The sequence below is a fragment of the Cervus elaphus genome, chromosome 20 (genome assembly GCF_910594005.1).
Source record: "Cervus elaphus chromosome 20, mCerEla1.1, whole genome shotgun sequence".
NCBI lineage: Eukaryota > Metazoa > Chordata > Mammalia > Artiodactyla > Cervidae > Cervus > Cervus elaphus.
In genome coordinates, this window is record NC_057834.1 from 69,375,596 (window position 1) to 69,394,592 (window position 18,997).

The following is an 18,997-nucleotide window of genomic DNA, read 5'->3' on the forward strand; positions in this document are numbered from 1 at the left end:
AACTAACACCAAAAAAAGATGTTCTTTTCATCATAGGAAATTGGAATGCAAAAGTATAAAGTAGACTAAGCAACAGTTCTTTATATGCCACACATTTAATGCAGAGGAAATTCTTTTACCATTGTTTTGAAACTCCATCAACCAAACAACATCAGCAAACCAAAATTGAAATGTAAATAAAACATCTATTTAAGCATACAGTAATCTAATCAGACTAGAGGTTGTTAGCCCCATTTCATAGATGAAAAACCAAGGCTCAAAGAGTTAATGCAATTTACCTAAGACCATACATTGAAGAGGGCAAAGTCCATATTTAAACCCAATACTGAGCTCCCCTCACTACACAGCCTACAGTCTGTGTTCCCCATCTTCATTCACACCTCTCAAATCTTCCTATGAATATGAAAAACATTTTTCATCTTACACACATTATTAGAACCTAAATCTGCTGTTTGCCAAGTGCATGAACTTGGATACTTTAGCTGTACCACTGAACCTCAATTTCCTCATCTATAATATGAAGATGATAGCTTTGCATTTAATATGTTAGATATCACTTGTGTTGCTATTCTTTATGAATATAGAAATTTCAAATACACTTTAAAGAGATAAAAGGCTACTAGCAAAAATCTACATTTGTTAGACTCAAAGTCAGACTGTCTTAGTATTAACTGGTGAAATGACCTTTTAAGCATTCATTCATCATCTTAGCAATCGGGAAAAAGACATTCCAAGCAGTTGGAGAATCAAGATTCTTTTAAAAAGAGAGTAAGATAACTAATAATACTAACAAAAATGAAAGAACCCAGTGATGAAACTTAACATATATCAGTTCAGTCAGTTCAGTCACTCAGTCATTTTCTGACTCTTTGTGACCCCATGGACTGCAGCACGCCAGTCTTCCCTGTCCATCACCAACTTCCGGAGCCTACTCAAACTCATGTCCATCGAGTCAGTGGTGCCATCCAACAATCTCATCCTCTGTTGTCCCCTTCTCCTCCCGCCTTCAACCTTTGCCAGGATGAGGGTCTTTCCAATGAGTCAGTTCTTTGCATCAGGTGGCCAAAGTATTGCAGTTTCAGTTTCAGCATCAATACTTCCAATGAATATTCAGGATTGATTTCCTTTAGCATGGACTGGTTGGATCTCCTTGCAGTCCAAGGGACTCTCAAGAGTCTTCTTCAACACCACAGTTCAAAACCATCAATCCTTCAGCAATCAGCTTTCTTTATAATCCAACTCTCACATCCATACATGACTACTGGAAAAACTATAGCTTTGACTAGACAGACCTTTGTTGGTAAAGTCAAGTCTCTGCTTTTTAATATGCTGTCTAGGTTGATCATTTCTTCCAAGGAGCAAGCGTCTTTTAATTTCATGGCTGCTGTCACCATCTGAAGTGATTTTGGAGCCCAAGTAAATAAGTCTCACTGTTTCCATTGTTTCTCCATCTATTTGCCATGAAATGATGGAACCAGATGCCATGATCTTAGTTTTCTGAATGCTGAGTTTTAAGCCAACTTTTTCACTCTCCTCTTTCACCTTCATCAAGAGGCTCTTTAGTTCTTCTTTGCTTTCTGCCATAAGAGTGGTGTCATCTGCCTGAGGTTATAGATATTTCTCCCAGGAATCTTGATTCCAGCTGGTACTTCATCCAGCCTGGCATTTCGCATGATGTACTCTGCATATAAGTTAAATAAGCAGGGTGACAATATAGAGCTTTGATGTACTCCTTTTCCTATTTGGAACCAGTCTGTTGCTCCATGTCCAGTTCTAACTGTTGCTTCTTGACCTGCATACAGATTTCTCAGGAGGCAGGTCAGGTGGTCTGGTATTCCCATCTCTTTCAGAATTTTCCATAGTTTGTTGTGATCCACACAGTGAAAGGCTTTGGTGTAGTCAATAAAGCAGAAATAGATGTTTTTCTGGAACTCTCTTGCTTTTTTGATGATCCAGCGGATGTTGGCAATTTGATCTCTGGTTCCTCTGCCTTTTCTAAATCCAGCTTGAACATCTGGAAGTTCATGGTTCACGTACTATTGAAGCCTGGCTTGGAGAATTTTGAGCATTACTTTGCTAGTGTGTGAGATGAGTGCAATTGTGTGGTAGGTGAACATTCTTTGGCATATATATGTATATATAATTATCCAATTATCATATTTAGAAATGAAGCTCAGCTGACTTAACTTTCAGATGATGCTTTCTCTTCCAGATCATTTTGTTAAGTGGGTATTATCTATTTTTTTACAAAATTAATATTTGCAGATGTTTTATTCCCTTTTTGTGGTCTAAGGTGCCATTTAATGACTTGAAGAAATTGTGTAATATCCATAGTCTGAAAGGGTTAAGATACAGTCCTTAGAAATCAGCTTATTACCTGGCAGGATCTAGTCTACTTCTGTCCTATGAAGTTAATTCAATTAACAGGAAAGCCATTAGACACACTATTATCCACCCAGAGCTGTAACTTTCCCTTTTATCCACAGTTGCACACAATTCAGAAACTGCATGGAGAGTAAAAATTTGGACCAGATCTTTAATGATCCTGGGAGATTCATGTAGTCTAACTCTTTTATTAATTAATATGGTAACATTAATTAATATGGTACCTCTTTCCCTCTTTTATTAACTAATACAAATTTTCTGCTTAAATTTTTTAAATTACAAATGACATTTTTAAAGTGAGTAGTCCCATTTAGCTTGGAAACTTGCATGGCTAGTTGTCCCTCTAAGTATATTTGCCTTTCATTAACTGATCTACAGCATTTATGAACTCTGATATTGTTTATCATTGTCCTCATATTTACTATTCTTCTAATATGCATGTAAACTGCCATGCCATTTTAGAAGCCAAGCCATTTTGTCACTGATAAATTCTACAGTAGTGAGTTATCTTAATTAATGTATCTGAACAGTTATTTATTTACAGAATTTATGTAGTGCTTTTCCATATGTTGTGTTCTGCAAACATCAAGAGGCTTCTGGGCCCCTGCCTTCTCTATTCCACTGTCATTAATGAATTCAAACTCATATACATTCTGGCAGTTTTTGAAGATTTTCTCCTCTTCTAGTCACTCAGGATTGCCCATTAAAATAACAATAAACTTTTCCTTTCCTTTCTGCCCCATATCAGTCAGGAAGCTTAATTTCAAGTGACAGAAGACCCAATTCAAACTATTTTAGGAAAAGAGTGTTATTGGCTTATACATCTAAAAACACAGAGGTACTGTCTGATGGATGCAGAGTTTCAAATAATGGCATTGACAGAACTCAGATTCCCTTCATCTCTTCATTCTGCTTACGTGGCTTTATTGTCAGGTTCCACATATGACCCTCGGAGCTCAAAGTTCACGTCATCTTTGTTGTGTCACAACAAATAATATCATGTTGTGTGGTAGGCAAAATAATGCCCCCTCCCCAAACAGGTTATGTCTTAATGTCTGGATCCCATGAAGTTATCATGCTACATGGCAAGTGAGTGAGCGAGTATCATGCTACATGACATGACTGACGAGCTAACACTAACACACAGCAAGAGGAGAAAATAAGTACTGGATAGAATTAATGTCGCTAATCTACTGACCTTAAAATAGGAAGATGATCCTAGACCGTCTGGGTGAGCTGAATGTAAACACGAGAGTCCTCAACAAGTGGAAGAAGGAGGCAGAAGAGAAAGAATGTCAGAGTGATGCAATTGAGAAATGCTCAACTGGTCACTTAAGGCTTTGAAGATGGAAGCAGGGTCACAAGGCAGGAAAAGAAAGCACCTCTAGAGGCTGGAAGAAGCAAGAAAATGGACTTGCCTCTAGCGAATCTAGAAAGGAACGAAGCTCTACCCATCCTTAGTTTTTAACCTATGGAGATACTTTTTAGACTCTGACCTCCAGAACTGTGAGATGATAAATATTTGTGTTGCTTTAAGTAACTTAATTTGCGGTCATTTGTTATAGGAGCAATAAGAGAAATATATTCTGCAAGGATCAGGAGCCTTCTGTGGGCTCTGTCTTCTATGCCTCTGCTGTTACCAAATTTGGGTGAATGGATGGACCAAAAAATAAAAATCGACTACAATCTGTCCCACTTTATTCCTCCCGTCCTTTGCCAATTTTTATCAATTCTGCTTCTGAAATAAGAAGTCTTTCTGTATTTACGTCTATTCTCACTGCTCTACTTCAGGTCTTTATCAAGGGATTTAAAAGTGATTTTTAAGGTCCATACTAGTGCTGTGTTTCTAGAATCTAGTACCTAAGATACAAAAAAAAAAAAAAAAAAATCATCTAAAGTGGAAACTCACATGACCTTAGAATGAAAAACTAAACATTGATCTGTGCCCACGAAATAGCAAATTATGCTGATATGTGTAGGAGATGAGAGAATAAAATGTAGAGACAAATATTTCCAAAAATAATTTTAATATGATTTTTGTCTTATGTGATAATTTTACTTTTTATAAACTTCTTTTATTAAAATATAACACATACAGAAAATTTCACAAGTGCAAGTTTCAGCTTATTGCACAAAGAGAACAATATTCATTTAATCCCCACCCAAGTAAAAAATCTCCCTACATCTCTGAAATCCTCCTTGGGCCTTCTTATTTTCCACCGAAGTAACCATTGCCGTGACTTCTAACATCACGCTGGTTTACCTTTGTTTGAACTTTATATATATAGATGGAACCACACAATATGTTTTTGTTTTTTGCCACATGTTGCTACAAGCAGGATCTTAGCTCCCCAACCAGGAATCAAGCCTGTACCCCCCCATAGTGGAACCTTAACCACTAGACCACCACAGAAGTCCTCCACTATATATATAGTATATATATAAAATATATATATATTTTAATGACTGATGTCTTTCACATGATATTAGCCTTTGGAGAGTCATATATGCCATATATGCCATTGGATGCAATGGTAATTTGATGATTTTTATTGCTGTGTAGTATTCCAGTCATAAGTATATCATGATTTCATATCTATGTTGTTACTGAAGAAAGTATAGTTTGTTGGCAGTCTTTCTTACTATTACAAACAATGTTTCCATGAAGATTCATCTTGGTACATATATGTATGCATTTCATTTGAGAAGTAACCATGAATGGGATTGCTTAATCATAGGAATTATGTATGTTTATTATGATTTGTTTTCTAAAATAGTTTCCAAAATGATTATAGCTATTCACACTTCACCAGCAGGATTCAGATTCCTCTTCACCCTTGTTAACATTTTATATTGGGGCATGGGTGTTAGCCATTTTATGGGTATATAGTGGTAAATGTTTAATAAACAGGAAACAAAAATCCTAATCATGAAAGAAAAAGTTGATAATGACAACATTAAAATTAGGAGTTTCTGGGAATCCCTAGTGGTTCAGAGGTTAGGACTCCATGCTTTCACTGCCAAGGGCCTAGGTTCAATTCCTTGTGGGGAAACCATGGTCCCACAACCCATGAGGCATGACCAAAAATAAGTTTATTTTTAATTCTTAAAAATTAGGAATTTCTTTTCATTAGAAGACCACTAAGAGAATGAACAGGTAAGTCAGAGAGTGAGAAAATGTATTTGCAATACATATAACTGACAAAGGACTCATGTACAAAACTTAAAACTCCTACAAGTCATTAAGGAAAACACAGACTACCAATAGAGCAAATAGGCAAAAGTCATCATAGAGGCCACACAAAAAAGGGTATTCTATCAATTAATAAAATGTATGAACATGTGCTCAATTTCACTGGTCATCAAGATATTGAAAGCTAAAGTATACGGTACAACTGCACTAGATAGGAAAAAACTGAAAGAACTGTTGTTCAGCTACTAAGTAGTGTCCGACTCTGAGACCCCATGGACCACAGAACACTAGGCTTCCCTGTATGTCACTATCTCCTGGAGTTTGCTCAGATCCATGTCCATTGGGTCAGTGATGCTATCTAACAATTGTAGTAAATAGAAAATTCTGAAGCTGCCAGGGCCCTAATCAGGTTGTGTAATTGAGGAGTTAATAAAATCTAGCCCACAAGTTTCATCCTGAGGCAAAATGAGAAACAAAAGTTTCCTAATCTTTATGCACTGTAAAGGATTTGTTTATTTAGGAAAGGAAGTTTATTACTTTCTGCATCTTAAGTGACATTTTAATGAATGAATGACTGTCAGTTTCAGAGAATTTAGAAAATACCTTCCTTAGAGAAGATGTTCATTACTATAAACAGATCCATATGGAATTTGTCAGGCGGTTGAAAATTTTAGATGGCTTGTTTGATACAACAACAGTAAAGAAAACCATCCTTTGCATATTAGTATCATGTCAACCATTTTTACACTCAGCCAAGCATGTGTGCATGCTGAGTCGCTTCAGTTGTATCCAACTCTGTGTGACCCCATGGACTGCAACCCACCAGGCTCCTCTGCCCATGGGATTCTTCAGGCACGAATACTGGAGTGGTTTTCCATGCCCTTTTCCAGCACTCAGCCAAGAGATGTTTACAAATCAACACTCTTCATCACCATGCGTTAAATAGAGGAGACAGCTCCACATTTGTCAAATAGCAGTTATTAAAGAATTTCAGGTGGCAGAGCTGCCCAAATTATGAAATAATTGGACCCAAAGGTATATACATTTAACTTTCAGATCAATTTTATCAACAGGGATACTCTAGGAGTATTTTGGTTGCACGGACAAAGGCTGACTAGGAGTATTTCAAACCACGAGGTATGATAATGGGTATGGCAGCACAGTTTAATTACAGTACTGTTGCAGCCACTCAAACAAGAAATTTTGAGAACTTGAACTGATAAGACAGCAATAGTGTGGTTAGGGAGAAAGGAATGAATTGAAGATATATTTAGCAATAGGGTTGGGAACAACATGTATTTATTAATAACCAGTAGATATCAGCCACTGTGTAAAGGGAAAAAACTAGAAATATAGAGTAATTTTCTTCTAATAAAATGTTGATCATGCTACTATGGAAATAATATAAAGGCATCCCTAAGTCAATCTGGGGAAGACTAAGGTTGCTTCACAGCAAATATATGTCAGGTGAAGAGAATCTTGTGGACAGGTGATGTGGTATACTGATTTAGAATGCAGATTCTGGAATCAAATTCCTTGTGCTTGAATTCTGGCTCCACCTCCTAGGTGTGCCTTCTTGTGGATGGCACTTAATGATCTCAGCCTGTTTTCTCAGTTGTAAACAGAAGGGAAAACAGGCTGAGATCATTAAGTACCCTGGTGGCTCAGACGGTAAAGAATATGCCTGCAAAGCAGTGAGACCTGGGTTCAATCTCTGGGTCAAGAAGATCCCTGGGGGAGGAAAGAGCAACCCACTCCAGTATTGTTGCCTGGAGAATCCTGTGGACAGAGGAGCCTGGCGGGCTACCATCCATGGAGTCGCAAAGAGTCAGACGTGACAGAGAATGAACACACAACATCCTCCTTCCTCTCAACAATGCTAGAGCAATTGCCCAATAAAATGCTTTCTAAACTTATCTTTTCCTTTTTTAGCATAGAATTTTTTAAAATGAACCTTATACCAAGATATATATATAAACACCCCAATACTTTAGCAAGTGCTGTTTCCTCTTTATATATTGGTCTTCATCACATCACACTAAGAGTAAATTTTATTTCTTCAAAACCTAACTCAAGAAGTTAAGCCCTCTTCTTAAGGGCATGTCCAGAGATGAGAGTTAATCATTCCCTCCTGATAATATCTTTGCTCATTATGCATGTCCCTATGAGTGCATTGAGCTTCCCAGATGGCTCTAGGGGTAAAGAACTGCCTGCCAATGCAGGAAACTTAAGACATGCAGGTTCAATCCCTGGTCTGGAAGATCCTCTGGAGAAAGAAATGACAACCCACCCCATATTCTTGCCTGGAGAATCCCATGAACAGAGGACCCAGGCAGGCTAGGCTCCTAGTCCATAGTGTCACACAGTTCAGTTCAGTCCAGTCCCTCAATCGTGTCTGACTTTTTGCAACCCTATGAACCGCAGCACGCCAGGCCTCCCTGTCCATCACCAACTCCTGGAGTCCACCCAAACCCATGTCCACTGAGTCAGTGATGCCATCCAACCATCTCATCCTCTGTTGTCCCCTTCTCATCCTGCCCTCAATCTTTCCCAGTATCAGGATCTTTTCCAGGGAGTCAGCTCTCTGTATCACGTGGCCAAAGTATTGGAGTTTCAGCTTCAACATCAGTCCTTCCAGTGAACACCCAGGACTGATCTCCGTTAGGATGGACTGGTTGAATCTCCTTGCAGTCCAAGAGACTCTCAAGAATCTTCTCCAACACCACAGTTCAAAAGCATCAATTCTTCAGTGCTCAGCTTTCTTTATAGTCCAACTCTCACATCCATACATGACCATTGGAAAAACCATACCCTTGACTAGATGGACCTTTGTTGACAAAGTAATGTCTCGGCTTTTTAATCTGCTGTCTAGGTTGGTCATAACTTTCCTTCCAAGGAGGCTTTTAATTTCATGGCTGCCATCACCATCTGCAGTGATTTTGGAGCCCAAAAAAATAAAGTCAGCCACTATTTCCCCATCTATTTGCTATGAAGTGATGGGACTGGATGCCATGATCTTAGTTTTCTAAATGTTGAGCTTTAAGTCAACTTTTTCACTCTCCTTTTTCAATTTTGTCAAGAGGCTTTTTAGTTCCTCTTCACTTTCTGCCATAAGGGTGGTGTCATCTGCATATCTGAGGTTATTGGTATTTCTCCTGGAAATCTTGATTCCAGCTTGTGCTTCTTCCAGCCCAGCGTTTCTCATGATGTACTCTGCATATAAGTTAAATAAGCAGGGTGACAATATATAGCCTTGACATACTCCTTTTCCTATTTGGAACCAGTCTGTTATTCCATGTCCAGTTCTAACTGTTGCTTCCTGACCTGCATATAGGTTTCTCAAGAGGCATGTCAGGTGGTCTGGTATTCCCATCTCTTTCAGAATTTTCCACAGTTTATTGTGATCTACAGTCAAAGGCTTTGGCATAGTCAATAAAGCAGAAATAGATGTTTTTCTGGAATTCTCTTGCTTTTTTGATGATCCAGAGGATGTTGGCAATTTGATCTCTGGTTCCTCTGCCTTTTCTAAAACCAGCTTCAACATCTGGAAGTTCACAGTTCATGTATTGCTGAAACCTGGCTTGGAGAATTTTAAGCATCACTTTACTGGTGTGTGAGATGAGTGCAATTGTGCGGTAGTTTGAACATTCTTTAGCATTGCCTTTCTTTGGGATTGGAATGAAAACTGACCTTTCTAGTCCGGTGGCCACTGCTAAGTTTTCCAAATTTTCTGGCATATTGAGTGCAGCACTTTCACAGCATCATCTTTTAGGATTTGAAATAGCTCAACTGGAATTCCATCACCTCCACTAGCTTTGTACGTAGTGATGCTTCCTAAGGCCCACTTGACATCACATTCCAGGATGTCTGGCTCTAGGTGAGTGCTCACACCATCGTAATTATCTGGGTTGTGAAGATCTTTTTTGTATAGTTCTGTGTATTCTTGCCACCTCTTCTTAATATCTTCTGCTTCTGTTAGGTCCATACAATTTCTGTCTTTTATTGAGGACCTCTTTGCATGAAATGTTCCCTTGGTATCTCTGATTTTCTTGAAGAGATCTCTAGTCTTTCCCATTCTATCGTTTTCCTCTATTTCTTTGCATTGATCACTGAGGAAGGCTTTCTTATCTCCTTGCTATTCTTTGGAACTCTACATTCAAATGGGTATATCTTTCTTTTTCTCGTTTGCTTTTCACTTCCCTTCTTTTCCCAGCTATGTGTAAGGCCTCCTCAGACAGCCATTTTGCTTTTTTGCATTTCTTTTTCTTGGGGATGGTCTTGATTCCGGTCTCCTATACAATGTAACGAACCTCCGTCCATAGTTCAACAGCACTCTGTCTATCAGATCTACTCCCTTAAATCTATTTCTCACTTCCACTGTAGTCATAAGGGACTTGATTTAGGTCACACCTGAATGGTCTAGTGGTTTTCTCCACTTTCTTCAATTTCAGTCTGAATTTGGCAATATGAACTCCACCCATAGTTCATCAGGCACTTTTTCTATCAGATCTAGTCCCCTAAATCTATTTCTCACTTCCACTGTATAGTCATAAGGGATTTGATTTAGTTCATACCTGAATGGTCTAGTGGTTTTATCCACTTTCTTCAATTTCAGTCTGAATTTGGCAATAAGCAGTTCATGATCTGAGCCACAGTCAGCTCCTGGTCTTGTTTTTGCTGACTGTATAGAGCTTCTCCATCTTTGGCTGCAAAGAATATAATCAATCTGATTTCTGTGTTGACCATCTGGTGATGTCCATGTGTAGAGTCTTCTCTTGAGAGTCACACAGTGTCGGATGCAACTGAAGTGACTTAGCATGCATGCACACATGAGTGCATTAGGTGGCTAGCAATTGCCATATGCATATCTGCATTCCCAGGACCAGGTTGAGGGTCTGGCATATTGTTGGCCAGGGCCATAATAGATTATTTAACAGCTTTACTGAGATGTAATTCACATAACCTAAAAATTGAGCCATTTTAAGTATACAGTTCACTAGCTTTTTGTATATTCACAGAGTGGTGCAATCATCACCATTATGAATTCCATCACTCCCAAAAGAAATCCCTTACCCACTAGCAGTCACTCGCCATTCCTCTCTGCCCTGACCCCAAGCATACATCAATCTACTTTCTGTCTATGGATTTCCCTATTTCAGACATCTCATAAATGTAATCACATAATATTTGATTCTTTATGACTGGTTTCTTTCACTTTGCAAAATCTCAAATCCCACCCATCTTGTAGAGTGTAGTTTATTTCTTTTTGTGACTACATAATATTCCATGATACACCAATGTTTTGTTTACCCATTCATCAGTTGATATACATTTGCCTTGCTTTCATTTTAGGCTATTATTAATAAAGCTGCTATAAATATTCATGTCCAAATTTTAGTGTAGACATGTTTTCATTTATCTTGGATGCATGCCTAGGAACAATTCCTAGGAGTGGAACTGGCAGGTCATGTGGTAACTATGTTTGAGCTTTTAGGGACCTACTGGGTTTCTTTCCAAACTGGCTGCACCATTTCACATTCACACCAAGAATGTATGAAAGTCTGATATCTCCACATCCTCACCAACACTTGTTATTATCTGTCCTTTTGATTATAGTCACCTAGAAAAGTGAAATGGTATCTCCTTGTGTATTGATTTGCATTTTCCTGATAGCTGATGATGTTAAACATCTTTTCATATGTATATTATTATCTCTGCTTTGGTTGTTCAGTTGCTAAGTCATGTCCGACTCTTTTCAATCTCATGGACTGCAGCACACCAGGCTTCCCTGTCCTTCACTATCTCCCAAAGTTTACTTAAACCCAACTCCATTGAGTCTGTGATGCCATCCAACCATGTTATCCTCTGTTGCTCCCTCCGCCTCATGTCTTCAATCTTTCCCAATGTCATGGTCTTTCTAATGAGTCAGCTCTTTGCATCAGGTGGCCAAAGTATTGGAGCTTCAGCTTCAGTATCTTTCCTTCCAATGAATATTCAGGGTTGATTTCCTTTAGGATTGAGTGGTTTGATCTCTTTTTTGTCCAAGGGACTCTTAGGCTGCCTTTTTTATTAATATATTAAGTTATAGAGTTCTTTGTGTATTCTAGATACAAGTCCCTGATCACATATAAAATTTGGAAAAATTCTTTTCATTCCATATGTTGTGTTTTCACTTTCTTGATAGTGTTTTCTGATGCATAAAGTTTTTAAATTTTTGACAATATCTGATTTATCTACTTTATTTTGCTGCTTATACTTCTGGTATAATGTCTAACAAACTAGTAGGAGTCCAGCTTCATTCTGTTGCACATGGATCTTCATTTGTCCCAGCTTTATTTGTTTATGATATCATTCTTTCGCCTCCCAGAATAAGATTTTGAATTAAATGACATGGTTCCTTCCTTCAGGGAACTCACAGTACGGTGATGGAAACTGGTAGGTATATCAGAAAATCACATAACAATATGTGAGCCCAGAAAAGTGCAAAGGTCAGCTAGAAATCTCTTCTAAGTTTCTAGACTAAGCCCTGGTTCTCTCTTCCTATGAGGCATAATTTAAAATGACATCTGAATAATATCTGGATTTGGGGAAGGGGGGCACTAATCTTTCCACCTCATGGGAATATCAGTTTGTAATCAGCAAGATGCCTTTAATGACGTCATTATGCCTATGGTTAAATCGATCCATTCATTTAAAATATTAACCCCGCATACTTCCTTTTCCCACCCTCTGTCTCCTTCTTCATCCTGAGTCAGGCGCCTGGCTTCTCTGCAGACATTGCTTAAATCACCAAACTCAATTAGGGAGAAAGGTCTGTACTCCTTGCTTTTGGATATCTGTCAGGGCATTGGTCTGGTCAAGGCCAAGAGATTGAGCAGAGCTTTTCAATCCCAGTCTCTTATTTCAGAGTCTGCCCCAAGCTTTGGACTTGATACTTTGAAGATGGTAAAGAAAACTCTGACATTAAATGACACTATTTATCAAACTGTTGCCATTTATCTTCAATTATAATAAACTGACAATATGCTAGTACCATTTTTCCTTAATCTGACATTGTGGTTATGGGTATGAGCAGATACATATATGCAGCATTTCATAACTATGCTTTTCCAGTAACAAAAACCATCTATATAATAATTTTTATTCACTGAATAATATGGAAGTTTCTAAATCTTCTAGAATTTTACCCATAAAGATCTAAAATATTCCCCGTTACATAAGAAGTATCCTAGGGGGTTGTCGTTTGCTTTAATGTTTGGCACCACTTTGCTGATGACCTGTGGAAGATGTGTTTGCCTTGCCAGCATCTGGCTACCTGGCAGACTCCAAAAGCAGCTGGGGAAGAAACTTCAGAGTTGCTTCTGGGTCTTCCACATAATTAGCCTGTTTATAGGCCATCTGGGTTGCTTTGATTCCACCATCACCATTTCTTTCTTTCTGAGGAATTTCTGTGTATTTCTCCCTTTGGGACTAAAATCATTAATAAGTCCTTCCTTAGTCAGGGACACTGGCTTCTTTAATGTATCTGGCAGCTCTCTGTCCCCCTGGATCCATCTCATTATGAAGCCCCCCTCCAGACCTAAGGAGTGTGGTGTTGATATCTGAGCAGGCTGTCACAAAATTAACAGGACTCATTAGAAGGAAATTACAGATTTGGGGCTCCCTAATAGAATAGGTTTTTAGAAAACCCTCATCCAAAGAATTACAAAGGGTACTTAAAGAGAACTATTGCAAGAAGGGCTGGATTTTAGTGTCTCCGGTGGGGACACGTGCTGAACTGTCAGCCCTGGGCTAATCAAACAGCACTTGTGTGAATGTTCACCTGATTTGAATATCTTCAGGCCTCACTAGGTCACTGTGTGGACCAGTGAGGTCACATTAACATTATGAAATAAATGTTAACAGCCAACCCTCACTTGCAAACCTACCTCTTGTTGTTGCTCAGTCGCTCAGTCATATCTGACTCTTACATGACCCCATGGATTGTAACCTGCCAGCCTCCTCTGTCCATGGGATTCCCCAGGTAAAATTACTGGAGTGGGTTGCCATTTCCTTCTCCAGGGGATCTTCCCAACCCAGGGACTGAACCCGCACCTCCGCGTTTCCTACACTGCAGGCAGATTCTTTACTGCTAAGCCACTGGGGAAGCCCATAGCCTACCTATGACACCCCTTTTCTAAGAGTACACCCCATTTTCAGCTTCCTACAGTAGCAAAAGGATTAGCATCTGTCTCCAAGGGGCCATGTGCTCCCGCATCCTCCTGCATGCCATCCGTGTGCCTGGAGACACCAGGGTCCTCTCAGTCTAAACCTGGATTCTGCTCATCTGAGTTTCCACTGCATAACATCCTCTTGTTAGCAAAGCTCTCAATCCTCTTACTATGATATTAACTCTGTGTTTGTGCATGCTAAGTCGCTTCAGTCATGTCCAACTCTGCGACTCCATGGACTTAGCCTGCCAGGCTCCTCTGTCCATGGAATTCTCTGGGAAAGAATACTGGAGTGGGTTTCCATGCCCTTCTCTAGGGGACATCAGCTCTACTTCTAGGAAAAAGAATAAAAGTTGCCCTCACTCCTTATATTACCTTCTGTTAAAGGGGTCCAGTGAGTTGCCCTGATATTTATGGTGCCTGGGCAAAAGTTCAAATGGAAACTGCCTTCCCAGCCTAAGCCTTTCTCTCTGTACTCTCTTTCTCTCCCTGTTTGTATCTGTCAGTGACCTCAGACACATGACTGCAAATCCTTTAGTGCAAATGTTCAGGTCGTTGGAAAAACATTCTCTTCCTCCCAACAGCCAGTCCCACATTGCATGGAACACATGGCATGGTTGGATACACCTTTAGAAAGAGGGCCCAGGGAATTGGGCTGGGCCAGTCCTAGAAACACTGATTGGTAATTTTGGGCTCCTGAACCATAGGCTCACGGGCTTCTATTGCAAGGTGCTTCTAATCTCAGCTCAGGCTTAGAAGAGACACCCTATCCAATAATGTAGCAATGATGCTTAAACATTCTCTGAGTTTTGTTGCCAGTGTTACAGGCAAGATAATGCGCTTTTGAGGGGAGGCAGTGACATGCACTGCAGGGGCTTCCAAATGGATAAAACAGATGCAAGTTGAATTTCTCTGGTTGAAACAGGCCAAGAATAAAAGCCCTCATGCCTTCCTCCCTTCCTTTATGTATTTATTCATTTTTTTAAAAATAAATACCTAGAGCATGTGCTGGGGCTTTCCCGGTGGCTCAGTGGTAAAGAATCCGCCTGCCAATGCAGGAGCTGCAGGAGACACAGGTTCGATCCCTGGGTTGGGAAGATTCCCTGTAAGAGGCATGGCAGTCCCCTCCAGTATTCTTGCCTGGAGAATCCCATGGACAGAGAAGCCTAGTGGGCTACCGTCCATAGGGTTGCAAAGAGTCAGACATGACTGAAGCAATTTAGCACACACACACACAGTGTATGTTCTATGCTTCCCACGTGGCACTAGTGGTAAAGAATTCACCTGCCGATGCAGGAGACTCAAGAGATGCGAGTTTGATCCCTAGATCAAGAAGATCCCCTGGAGTAGGAAATGGCAACCCACTCCAGTATTCTTGCCTGGGAAATCCCATGGACAGAGGAGCCAGTGGGCTACAGTCCTCGGGGTTGCAATGAGACACAATTGAGCGCGCGCGCGTGCACACACACACACACACACACACACACACACACACACACACACAGAGTGCATGTTCCAGGCCTTGGTGGTTTCAGTGTAAAGACAGACAAGACCTCTGCTCACAAGGAGCTTATGGTCACTCTCCTAAATTCTAGAGTTCCACAAGATACCTTTTGAAACCACAGCTACAAAAGAAGGACACAGGCATTGACATTATATTGGATTTGAGCTTATGCCACTGCCTCTTAGCAGCAGCAGGCTACTGGGCTCAGAGAATGAGAAGACTGTCATACTTTACAGGATTTTGGTATGATCTCTGATACCTGTTGGAACAATTAGCATATACTATATTTCCTTTGATGTTCCTTCTCTCTTCTTCCCTATTTGGTACATATAGTCTATCTTGGTCTCTTGGGACCAAGATACATGTTTGCAGACTGAGTGACCAGTCAGGAGTGGAGTTTGACTTTTGACCAAATGGAAGTTATCTGCCTGTGTGGAATTCACTAATCCCTACCACTACAAATAATAAAACACATATATCAATGAGAAATGGGCAATGAGTGAAAATTTGTGTACTCATTCATACTAGTTAGCTGGCCTAAACATCTAATTTGCAATTTATAAGTTCTCTTAACATCTCTGTTTATTATTATTAACTCAATAGCTATTTGGTGATTCCTCTGTGCCAGGGACTGTCTTAAGCACTTTTACAAATAATAACTAATTTAATTCTTATTATGCAGAATTGGGAAATCCAAGCCTGGGAGGTGAAGTCATTCATCCAAGGTCTCATGGCAAGTAGATGGCTTTAGCATTTATACTCCTAAACCACTCATCATGGGCACCTTCAGTTTCTGGATAATTCTTCTCATGCTATTCTTTTTTATTAGAAAGTTTTTCTTTCTCCTGTTCAGCTATCAAATCCTGTTTATCCCCAAGCCTATGTCAAATCGTACTAAGCATGCAAATTGGCCACAATGGAGCCATAGAAACAAATTTGCTTATATCAGATGGCATTAAAAGTTTTACTGAGTCAACCTCTTAAAATCAACATATTTCATATCATGAACCTGATTTCTGTATTTTTTTAAAAAGCCAGATCCAACAACTATCAGTTCTAGAGCAGAGGTTGTCATACCTCAGCAGCCACACCAAGGCAGATTGCTTTTATTAATGAAGTTTTATTGGAGCAAAGCCACATTCATTCACTAACTGAATAGTCTACAGTTGCTTTCATGGGTAACAAGTTGCATAGCAGAGTGGCAACAGAGCTTCATAGTCACCAGTTATGACAGAGACAGTATGGCTGAAATATTTATGATCTGGCACTTTCCAAGAAAGATTTGCTGACCCCTGAGCTAAATATATAAACAGCTGCCCCTTCTAGCAGGGTTCTCCATATGGACAGACCAGCCCCATCACCCCTCCCATCGCCTCCCTGCCTTCTGCATACCTACAAGTGTCTTCGCTGCTTACAGGTTTCTAGAACCTTTCACCAAATCTGCTCACACCTCTCTCCTCCTCTTTTAACTAAGTCAGTCCCCAAGTCTTCCCACTGTCAATCAAACCAGCCACACTTACCTGCCCTGGTTTAGCTGCAGAAATGGTTTTTTTGTTTGTTTGTTTCATCTTCCCAGGGAAGAAACATATCTCCTTCTTTTGCATGCCCATAACGCCTGGCACTGTGAGGAGAAAACGATAGACACTTAGTAAATATTTTTGACTAATTATTGTCAACCTGATGTACCTTAACCTTAGAAAAGAATGAAGAATACCAAAAATAGCTGTTTTCCTTCAGGAAGAAAACTTGGAGGGGAAGATGCACATTTCCTACTTGACAACTCAAGAAGCTGTCTGTGTCAGCTTAACCTTATCACCCATCTGCTCTCTGCGGCAAAGGCAGACAGTCTCAGGAGAGGCTGTGCCCACCTGCTAGAAGTCCTCAAGGCTGGAAGCTCAGTCCCGGGAGCTTATTAGCACGCACAGCAGACTAGCTCCACATTTGGGGCAAACTCCTACCACCTCCACTCACAGAGACTGTACAGTAAGAACCAGAACAGTCAAGGAGCCTGCACTCTCAGGCCCTTCAGTTCAGTTCAGTTCAGTTGCTCAGTCGTGTCCAACTCTTTGTGACCCGGTGGACTGCAGCACGCAAGGCTTCCTTATCCATCACCAACTCCCGGAGCTTACTCAAACTCATGTCCATCAAGTCAGTGGTGCTATCCAACTATCTCATCCTCTGTCGCCCCCTTCTCCTCCCACATTCAATTTTTCCCAGAAACAGGATCTTTTCCAATGAGTCAGTTCTTCACATTAGGTGGCCAAAGTATTGGACTTTCAGCTTCAGCATCAGTCCTTCCAATGAATATTCAGGACTGATTTCCTTTAGGATGGACTGGTTTGATTTTCTTGCAGTCCAAGGGACTCTCAAGAGTCTTCTCCAACACCACAATTCGAAGACATCAATTTTTTGGCACTCAGTTTTCTTTGTGGTCCAACTCTCACATCCACACAGGGGAAAAACTATAGCTTTGACTAGACGGACCTTGGTTGGTAAAGTAATGTCTCTGCTTTTTAATATGCCATCTAGTTTGGTCATAGCTTTTCTTCCAAGGAGCAAGTGTCTTGTAATTTCATGGCTGCTGTCACCATCTGCAGTGATTTTGGAGCCCCCCCCCCAAAAAAAAAATAAAGTCTCTCACTGTTTCAATTGTTTCCCCATCTATTTGCCATGAAATGATGGGACAGAATGCCATGATCTTAATTTTCTGAATGTTGAGTATTAAGCCAGGTTTTTCACTCTGCTCTTTCACTTTCATCAAGAGGCTCTTTAGTTCTCCTTCACTTTCTGCCATAAGGGTGGTGTCATCTGCATATCTGAGGTTATACATATTTCTCCCGGCAAACTTGATTCCAGCTGGGGCTTCATCCAGCCTGGCATTTTGCATAATGTACTCTGCATATAAGTTAAATAGGCAGGGTGACAATATAGAGCTTTGATGTACTCCTTTCCCGATTTGGAACCTGTCTGTTGTTCCATGTCCAGTTTTAACTGTTGCTTCTTGACCTGCATACAGATTTCTCAAGATGCAAGTCAGGTGGCCTGGTATTCCCATCTCTTAGAATTTTCCACAGTTTGTTGTGATCCACACAGTGAAAGGCTTTGGCGTAGTCAATAAAGCAAGAGTAGATTTTTTCTGGAACTCTTTGCTTTTCTATGATCCAACAGAGGTTGGCAATTTGATCTCTAGTTCCTCTGCATTTTCTAAATCCACCTTGAACAGATATCTGGAAGTTCATGGTTCACGTACTGCTGAAGCCTGGCTTGGAGAATTTTGAGCATTCCTTTGCTAGCATGTGAGATGAGTGCAATTGTGCAGTAGTTTGAACATTCTTTGGCATTGCCTTTCTTTGGGATTGGAATGAAAACTGAGCTTTCCAGTCCTGTGGCCACTGCTGAGTTTTCCAAATTTGCTGGCATATTGAGTGCAGCACTTTCACAGCATCATCTTTTAGGATTTAAAAGAGCAACTGGAATTCCATCACTCCACTAGCTTTGCTCATAGTGATGCTTCCTAAGGCCTATTTGACTTTGCATTCCAGTATGTCTCGACTGTCTTAACTCAATGAAACTATGAGCCATGCCATATAAGGCCAACCAAGACAGAAGGGTCATGGTGGAGAGTTCTGACAAAACGTGGTCCACTGGAGAAGGGAAAGTCTTCTTATTCTTCAGTATTCTTGCCTTGAGAACCCCTTGAACAGT